The sequence below is a fragment of the Lathyrus oleraceus genome, chromosome 2 (genome assembly GCF_024323335.1).
Source record: "Lathyrus oleraceus cultivar Zhongwan6 chromosome 2, CAAS_Psat_ZW6_1.0, whole genome shotgun sequence".
NCBI classification, from domain to species: Eukaryota; Viridiplantae; Streptophyta; class Magnoliopsida; order Fabales; family Fabaceae; genus Lathyrus; species Lathyrus oleraceus.
Window position 1 is genome coordinate 375,849,389 of NC_066580.1, and position 10,155 is coordinate 375,859,543.

The following is a 10,155-nucleotide window of genomic DNA, read 5'->3' on the forward strand; positions in this document are numbered from 1 at the left end:
GCGGTACAAAAGAGATATTGATGTCGCAAAATAACAGTAAATAAAGAAAATAATAAATACAGTGCAGATAAAGACAGGTTTGAATGTATTTCACGTCAGTTAAACGATGTTTCGATTGTCTAAGTAGAACTACTTAAGGGGCAATATTTTCCACTCTTGAAAAGAATCCATTTAACATGAATTGTCGCTTTCGTGTATTCAGAACCGAGTTTACCCTTAAATTAAGGCCTTTTATTGTCACTTATAAAAGGTGCGCAGAACGATAAAGTACTAAACTTATTTTTAAGAAATAAGACTCGTAAACTTAGTTGAAAAGTGATTTTGATTTGGAAAGTTTACCCAAGGCGTTTCCTGACTTTAAATCTATCAACGCGTCCGAAAATAGTTTCAAAAATCGTTTTTCCTTAAAGTGATAAAAAATCCTAGTTAACTAAGCCAGGGTGCTTCCACACTCCTTGAGTATTTAAAACTAACCAAGTTTGTTTCGGAAAACTCGAATTAAAAATCAAAACAGCCTTTAAAGCATTTCTACATATTCAATATGTGAAACATCTCTTTAACCGCGATCCTTACATTCTAACCTTTGAAAGATTTAGCCAGACATGGTAACTCAAACAAACACAACGATATTGATCATGAAGAAAAGTTGTTTTAGAATGTAAGGCGTAAAGAACAAGTAAAGCGTGTAAAATAATTAAAACGAGCAATAAAGATAATGGCGAGAAATTTAAATAAAGTAAAGACAATGACATGAATTAAATAAAGTAAAGCATGACAAGAAATTAAATAAAGTAAAGCATGACAAGTAAAATAAATAAAAGCGATTAAATTAGAACCTGCTCCAAACGGAGGCTTTAAATCTGGTACAAGGAAAATAAACCTTTGACTTTGAAGATAAAGACGACAGCAAAATCAATGTGCTCCAACTCAATCTCACTAAGGTGCGATAACCCCTCGATGTGACGGATTACCGCTTTTACAGATGATAATATAGTCTTAGTGTTGTAAACTAAGTAGGATGATTTGGAAATGAACTAGAATGACCTATTTATAGAGGAATTCAGCAGCTTGTAAAGACCATGATGCCCTTCAACTTCTCCTTAGTGGGAACGTGAAATGCAAAGGTGGCGCCCACCACCCCTTCACGGCGTCCGCCATGTGTGTGAATGGGAAAGTTCATGGGATCGTGGCGGTTACCTTCTGGTTGAGGGCTGATGTGTCATGGCTTCTCCTATGGCAGCCGCCATGCATAACGCCATGTGTACAATATTTGCCAAAAAACCCTAATTTTTGGTCTTTTTGCTTCGTTTCTTCTAAAAAGGTCCCGAAAGAGCTAAATATCTGAAAACAACATAAAAGAGAGCATAACACAAGCAAAATGGCAATAAAGACCTAATAAACATGTGAAATCTGAGTAAAAAACACGGTGTGATTCAGTGTGATCAAACTCTCCCACACTTAAACCTTTGCTTATCCTCAAGCAAAACTCTTTATAGCTCATGCAAGAAAAATAATACCAACCAGAGTTAATTCAAGGCAAAAAGGCTTATAAGTTCATTCAAGGAATGTATCGATAGGTACTAACGAATCGAACTAAGGATATTGTAGTGACACTTTTCGCAAAATACGGCCATAGGTTTCGTTCCTACACAAATCAATCCACATCACCCCATCATACCTAGGTCTTCTTTTCATCTTCTTCAAGTCCTTTTCATTCAGGTGCAATCACATTAAGCCCTTTATCCGTACATACTCGTAGTAAGGTGACTGGTTAGTGATTATGATCTTAAGCATGGGGCTCTGGTAATTAAGTTGGTGTAACCCCTTTATTTAACCCAATTTGTAGTTGTGGGGGATTGAGTCGTAATCCACCCTACCAAGTTCAACACCAGATACCTCTGAACCAACCAACAATAGGCATATCATTATATATATATATATATATATATATATATATATATATATATATATATATATATATATTATTTTTCTTTTGCATGTTTCGCAAATGTCTTTATTTTGTTGGGTTAAATGACCGTGTGAGAGTCACATAGCCCGGATTTTCATACAACCAGAGAACAAAGCAGGAATTTTTTGTGATCATTCACTTATTTTCATCGGTCCCCTACGTAGAGCATACTTAAGTCGGAGCTGACTTCAAGGATAAACTACTTAAGGACTTATTTGGAACAAAAATTAGGGCCACGACATATGGGGTATCATGATCGACTCTTATAATCATGAAGCCTACGGTGTTAAGACAATATCGATTTTTAGAAAAAGTTTTCCCAAGTCTTTTACATTCCGTCATAAACATGTCTTAAAGCCTGAAATATTGAAGATGCATTGTTGTCTTAGCTCACAATTTTTTTTGGTAAGGTTAAAGAAATGGGACAAATACGGATACACTACATAGATGACTCGTCAAACACATGTTATTTTATTGAAAAGAAAAGGCAAACAAATAAAACGCACAAAACATACTAAAAATAAAGGAAAGTGATAAAGAGCGATAAAAATATCCTCCCACACTTAAATCGAACATTGTCCTCAATGTTTTGATATGAGATAGGGTATGAGTAACTTGGAAGAGAGAGAGAGAGAGAGAGAGAGAGAGAGAGAGAGAGAGAGAGAGAGAGAGAGAGAGAGAGAGAGAGAGAGAGAGAGAGAGAGAGAGAGAGAGAGAGAGAGAGAGAGAGAGAGAGAGAACTATGGGTTTTGAGAGGTTGAAGAAGGTGAAAATGGTGAAATATGGGATTCTGTCCCGTTAAATGTTCAGACCTCATGACACCCGCCATGAGGCTTATGGCGCCCGCCATGGCTTCGGAATTGGTTGGGCCGGATTTGTACATTACTTCTTGGGCCACAACTTTTTGTCGTCATTTTTGCAAGAAGGGGGGGTGCACATAGGTTTCTATGGTATGCTGCTTTTTTGATTAAGCTTGGCAAAACAAAATAAAATAAAATAAAATAGTAAAGTGAGATAAAATAAAATAAAATAAAATGAACATAAAAAATAATAATAACAATGCATATATATATATATATATATATATATATATATATATATATATATATATATATATATGTGTGTGTGTGTGTGTGTGTGTGTGTCTGTGTGTGTGTGTGTGTCTGTGTGAAGAGTTAGTAATAAGTCACGGGTCGAGAGATCCTAGGAAAGAAAAAATCAAGCATAAAGTCAAAAGGAACAATAAAAATAAGCATAAATAATAAACAATGGGAAATAGGTAAATCAAACGGCATCTCTCGGTCGGTGATAGCATTAATGCTCCGGGAATAATGGAGTCTCCTCGACTTCGTATCCTCGGAGCTCTGCGATCTGGTGTCGAAGGTCGACGATTTCATTGTTCCGTATATCGGCTTCAGTGGCATGTGTGGTATCTGACATTTCGACCTGCAAAGCAACGTCAGTGAGCTCCTGACGGAGCTGGGCTATCTCCATATGGAGCTTAACCAGCTCAGAATGCATGCTTGGACTCTGAAGATTTGGATTATTGGTAAGGATTTTGATTCTGGTAGGTGCGATTCTCTGCTCATCTACTGTCTCGCCTTGGCCTTCTATGGCATAGGCTCAGTTGGCCTGATCATAAACACAAGTTACTTGAGGGTCCGGTAAAGTAAAGTAGTGAATAGTCTCACCCTCGATCAAGAGCTTGTATTGATTCGGTTGGAAGGAAGATCTCCTCATGACACCACGGTCCAGACAGAAGTCAATATTCATCAAAGTATAGCTGCAGGAAGATGTCAGGTGAAATAGTCTTCTATCAAGTCTTAGGGCGGAGGCTATATGAGTCACCATGCTTCCAATGTGTATAGGGCTCACAGCGGAGCGAGCATTAAGATAGAGACTCTCGATCAGAAAAGCTCTGCAATCTATTTGGCGTGACTGAGTGGTACAGTACATGAAGAAAATCTCTTCAGCACTTACATGTGTATCAGTGTCACTCTTCCCCAGGAAGGTGTGGGCAATAATCATCTGAAAGTATCTGAAAGCAGGATTATAGATCTTGTTAGAGATTTGGGTGGAAGGGTTAGGGCTACCTCCACATGTAATGTCACTCTAGAACTTCTCAACGTCTCTACGCAGGAAATAGCTCATGGGGAGCTCAAATGAGGCATCATAAGCAGTCTGAAATCCAAGTAAGTCATTGAAACGCTTGTGGTTAAAGGTGTATTTTGTCCCAAACAACCTGAAATTAATGTAGCCACCATCATTAGCGAGACCAACACAGGGCTCGTAGTTCAGCGAGCTCAAGAACTCCAAAGTGAGGTTCCTGTAAGTCACATGCATCGCATCAGTATACTCATCCCATTGCAACTTATTGCACAAATGCTTGACAATAGGTTCAATGTCTAATGCCTCCATGCATCTTGAATCAGGATATCTGGTGGAGAGCATTGGACGCTGGGAAAGCATGGCGTAGCGCTGCTCCTGTACTGGGTCACGAAAGATCACTGGCATAGTGTCGAAATTCTCCATTCTGAAAAGTTAGGTTAAAAAACAGAGGACACCTGAAATCGCAAATATTAGTCTAAACATATATATATATATATATATATATATATATATATATATATATATATATATATATATATATATATATATATATATATATATATATATATATATATATATATATATATATATATATATATATATATATATATATATATATAATATATATATATATATATATATATATATATATATATATATATATATATAAATATATATATATATATATAAATATATATATATATATATATATATATATATATATATATATATATATATATATATATATATATATATAACGAATGAAAATGTAAATTGAAATAGTAAAAGTAAAGCAAAGGAAAAGAAATCATGGGTTGCCTCCCATGCAGCGCTTGTTTAACGATGTTAGCTTGACGATTCGAACTTTATATATCAGAGGTGGGAACCGGAGGGTCGATCAGAGTATGGCTTGGGCATTCCGTGGGGATGTCACCTCCTTGATATTGCTTGGGTCTTTGTCCATTTACCACAAACGGATTACCGGAATTGTTCCGGATTTCAACTGCTCCAGATTTTAGGATTTTGGAAACCTTAAAGGGGCATGTCCATCTCGAACACAACTTACCTGGAAAAAGTCGTAATCTCGAATTGAAAAGGAGAACAGAGTCGCCTATATTAAAGTCATTTTCACAATCCTTTTGCCATGCCATCCTTTGGTTCTTTCTTTGTATATAATGGCATTCTCGTAAGCGTTTTGGCAAGGTTCCTCCAATTTGTGGATATTGAGGATTCGCTTCTCGCCAGATGCCAGGTATTCCAAATTCAGGGTCTTGATGGCCCAATATGCCTTGTGCTTGAGTTCAAAAGGTAAGTGGCATGACTTTTCGTAGACTAACTGGTATGGTGTAGTTCCAATAGGGGTTTTGTAAGCAGTTCTGTAAGCCCACAATGCTTATGTTAGCTTTTCAGACCAATCTTTTCTGGATATTGAAACAGTTTTTTCCAAGATTTTCTTAATCTCTCTGTTAGATACTTCCACTTGACCATTAGTCTGGGGATGATATGGTGTTGCTACTCTGTATTTTACTCCATACTTTCTTAAGAGTTTATCAAATATCTTGGATATAAAATGTGATCCACCATCACTTATGACAAGTCGGGATACTCCAAATCTGGGGAAAATAATGTTTTTAAACATCTTGATGACTACTCTTGTGTCGTTGATGGGTGCGGCTATAGCTTATATCCATTTGGACACATAGTCGACAGCTACCAAAACATACTTGTTTCCCATCGAAGATGGAAAAGGTCCCATGAAATCAATACCCCAAACTTCAAATAATTCCACTTCTTGGATGTTCTTCAAAGGCATTTCGTCGTGTCTTGAGATGTTTCCAGTGCGCTGGCACCGGTCACATTGGACAATATAAGTATGGACATCACGCCATAGTGTTGGCCAATAAAGACCAGCTTGAAGGATCTTAGTGTATGTCTTGGATGTGCTTGAATGTCCACCGGAGGGTGAAGAGTAACAATGCTCTATGATATTTCTAACTTCTTCTTCCGGGACGCAACGTCGAAAGATGTTATTTGTTCCTCTTTTAAAAAGGAATGGTTCGTCCCAATAGAAATGTCTTATATCTTTAAAGAACTTTTATTTTGTTGATAATTGAGGTCAGGTGGTATGATATCAGTGGCTAGATAATTCACAAAATCAGCGTACCATGGTACTCTGCTAATTTCTGAAACTGTCCCAAAGTTGTCTCTATCACGTTCAAGGGGAACGGTATCTAACTTAGCTATCAATCTGTCATAGGTGAAATCATCATTTATAGGTAAATGGTCTGGCTTTAAATGCTCTAGTCTGGAAAGATGGTCAGCAACTACATTTTCTGTTCCTTTTTTGTCTCGAATATCTAAGTCAAACTCTTGTAGCAAAAGGATCCATCTGAGTAATCTAGGTTTTGCATCCTTTTTTCTTAGAAGGTAACGGATAGTTGCGTGGTCTGTATAGACTATAACCTTAGATCGGACAAGATAAGACCTAAATTTATCAATCGCAAAAACCACAGTTCAGAGTTCCTTCTCTGTTGTTATATAATTTAATTGAGCGGCATCTAGGGTTCTACTAGCGTAATATATTACATGTAATTTCTTATCTTTTCTTTGCCCTTAAACATCTCCTATAGCGAAATCGCTAGCATCACACATTATTTCAAAGAGTTGAGTCCAATCCGGAGTTTGTAAAATGGGTGCTGAAATTAGTGCTTGTTTTAAAAGATTAAAGGCTTCGATACATTTTTCATTGAAAATGAATTCAATGTCTTTTGTCAGAAGGCCGGTCAGGGGTTTTGTTATTTTAGAGAAATCTTTGATAAAGCGTCGGTAAAAACCGGCATGTCCAAGAAAACTACGGACTTCTCTAACTGTCTTAGGAGGGTTAAGGTTTTCTATAACTTCTATCTTTGCTTTGTTGACCTCAACGCCTCTTTCAGATATTATATGTCCTAACACTATGCCTTCTTTAACCATAAAGTGGCACTTCTCCCAATTTAATACAAGGTTAACTTCTACGTATCTCTCTAGGATTTTCTCAAGATTAATGAGGCAATTCTCAAAGCCGAACCCACATACCGAGAAATCGTCCATAATTCTATCGAGATAATCTGTGAAGATTGACATCATACAATGTTGGAAAGTAGCTGGCGCATTATAGAGTCCAAACGACATTCGTCTGTAAGCAAACGTTCTGTAAGGACAGGTGAAGGTTGTTTTCTCTTGATCCTCGGGGTGTATGGGTATTTGGAAAAATCCAGAATATCCATCCAGATAATAAAAGTAAGAGTTTCTGGCAAGACGCTCAAGCATTTGATCTATGAATGGAAGGGGAAATGGTCTTTCCTAGTTGCCTTATTGAGCTTCCTATAATCTATGCACATACGCCATCCGCCTTCCATGCGTTTAGCTACATGCTCTCCCTTCTCGTTCTACACGACTGTGATGCCTCCCTTTTTGGGTACCACATGTATGGGACTTACCCATTTACTATCGGAGATCTGATAGATTATACCAGCCTCTAGCAGTTTAAGGACTTCCTTCTTTACCACCTCACTCATTACAGGGTTGATTCTTCTCTGATGTTCTCTGGAAGGTTTTGAATCTTCTTGTAGCGAGATCATGTGCATACACACGGATGGGCTTATACCTTTTAAATCAGAGATGTTGTATCCTAAGGCAGAGGGGTATCTTCGTAAAACATTCAAGAGTTGGTTTGTCTCGCCATGGTTTAAGGTGGCACTAACTATTACTGGGCGGTTCATTTCTTTATCCAAAAACTCGTATCTCATTATCCTTTTCATTCGGGTGTGAAAATGGTTCGATCACAGGTTCTTCTTGATCAAATTCCCTTATGCATTCATCTATGATATCGATGGCGTAACATGCGTCTCCTATGATTAGTGCCATCAGGAACTTTGAAAGAATAAACTCTATCTTTTCATCCTCTACTTTGAAAGTTAATTTTCCTCTTTTAACATCTATTATAGCTCCGACTGTTGATAAGAATGGTCTACCTAAAAGGATAGGGATATCGTCGTCTTCCTTGATATCCATGACCATAAAGTCTGTTGGGATATAAAGTTGATCGATCCTAACTAGGACGTATTCTAAAATGCCTACAGGGTAATTAACAGACCTATCGGCTAATTGGAGGGACATCTTAGTTGGTTGTAATTCTCCTAAGTTTAACCTTTTACACACAACTAAGGGCATTAAACTCACACTAGCGCCTAAGTCTAGGAAAGCTTTGTCGATCACATGACTCCCTATAATGCAAGGTATAGAAAAGCTACCAGGGTCTTTCTCCTTCTTAGCAAGTTTATTCTCGGAAATAAAGTGGCATTCCAAGGGTTTGGGATCGTCAAGCCTACACTTGTTGGTTAAGATGTCTTTGAGAAATTTGGCGTAAGATGGAATTTGGGTGATGGCTTCGGTGAAAGGAATCTCTACATGAAGCTTCTCTATTACTTTTATAAACTTTTGGTATTGGTTATTGATTTTGGTTTGTTTAAGTCTTTGAGGATATGGGATTGGTGGTTTGTACGGGGGTGGTGGTTTGTAAGTTTTATCCTTGGCTTCTCCTTCTTGGTCGGTTTGTTTTTTGGGTTCCACTGGTTCTTCTCCTTGGTTTGTAGGTATATTTTCTTTAGAAGCTTTGGACTTGCTCATTGTTGGGTTATAAGGCCCTTCGTAAGCGGTCCCACTTCGTAATGAGATAGCGTTAGCTTGCCCTCGAGGGTTGAGTTGAGGTTGTCCAGGGAATTGTCCTCCAGGTGTAGTTTGTGGGGCTTGGTTTTGTGCTAGCTGTGAGATATGGGTTTCAAGCATCTTGTTGTGAGTGATTATCTGATCAACCTTGGTCTCTAATTGCGTTATCAGTTCGTTTACGTGAATGTTCTGGTTTAGGAATTCTTTTTTTTTGCTGAGTCTGGCCTGATATAAAGTTCTCCATGATCTTCTCAAGGTTATACTTCGGGGGCACAACTTGCATAGGTTGATTTGGTTTTTGGGCTTGATAACCTTGTGGTCTCTGAGGTGCATAATTTTGGATAAGGTCCTGGTTTTTATAAGAAAAATTCGGGTGATTTTTCCATCCAGGGTTGTAAGTATTAGAAAATGGGTTACCTTAGGCGTAATTCACTTGGTCGGTGTTCAGGTCGTTCAAAAGGTTACATTCCGCCGATTCGTGTCCTTTAGATCCACAAAGTTCACACTCTGTGTGGACTACCGCTGCGGTGTTAGTGTTTGTAGAAATATGTTCGACCTTAAGGGATAAAGCGTCCATTTTCGCCTGCATCATATCCATAGAGCTTATCTCATGTATTCCACCTTGGGTCTCCTTTTTCTCTATTGATGCTCGTTCAGTTCCCCATTGGCAATGGTTTTGGGCCATATCCTCAATTAGGTCACAAGCTTCAGGTTAAGGTTTGTTCATCAGCGCGCCACCCGCGGCAGCGTCGATGCTCATCTTTGTGTTATAATGGAGTCCACTGTAGAAGGTATGAACGATCATCCATTGTTCTAGGCCATGGTGTGGACAGACTCTTAACAACTCTTTATATCTCTCCCAAGCTTCAAAAAGTGATTCTCCTTGGTTTTGAGTAAATCTAGTTATTTGGTTTCGAAGAACAGCAGTCTTACTGGGGGGAAAATATCTAGCAAGGAATACTCTCCTAAGGTCTTCCGAGGTAGTTATTGAATTAGCTGGAAGTGAATCTAACCATGAACATGCTCTATCCCTGAGGGAGAAAGGAAATAATCTTAAACGAATCGCATCAGGTGAAGCACCATAGGATTTAAAGGTGTCGGCCAGTTGGATAAAGACTTTTAAATTTTGATTTGGGTTCTCAGTAGCGAGACCCACTGATTGGTTTTGTTGCACTAATCGCAGTAAAGATGGTTTTAGTTCGAAATTGTTGACAAGAATGAGGGGGTTTACTATACTAGAACTAGGTTCCTCGTCAGAGGGTTGGGCAAAATCCTTAAGAGGTCTCCGGTCGCGATTCTCGGCCATAGCTTTCTTAATTTGGATGAGTAAGAGGCGTGTACGAGTGTAACATTCGGGTTCCGCTAAAGGA

At 38.2% G+C, this 10,155-nt stretch overlaps 1 non-coding gene across 1 annotated transcript; it reads left to right on the forward strand.

The window, feature by feature from the left end:
- The first annotated feature begins 9,600 nt into the window (after window positions 1-9,600).
- LOC127124886 (small nucleolar RNA R71) lies at window positions 9,601-9,707 on the forward strand. The gene has a single exon (XR_007804365.1). It is a non-coding gene; the product is annotated as a small nucleolar RNA R71 (small nucleolar RNA).
- The last annotated feature ends 448 nt before the right edge of the window (window positions 9,708-10,155 follow it).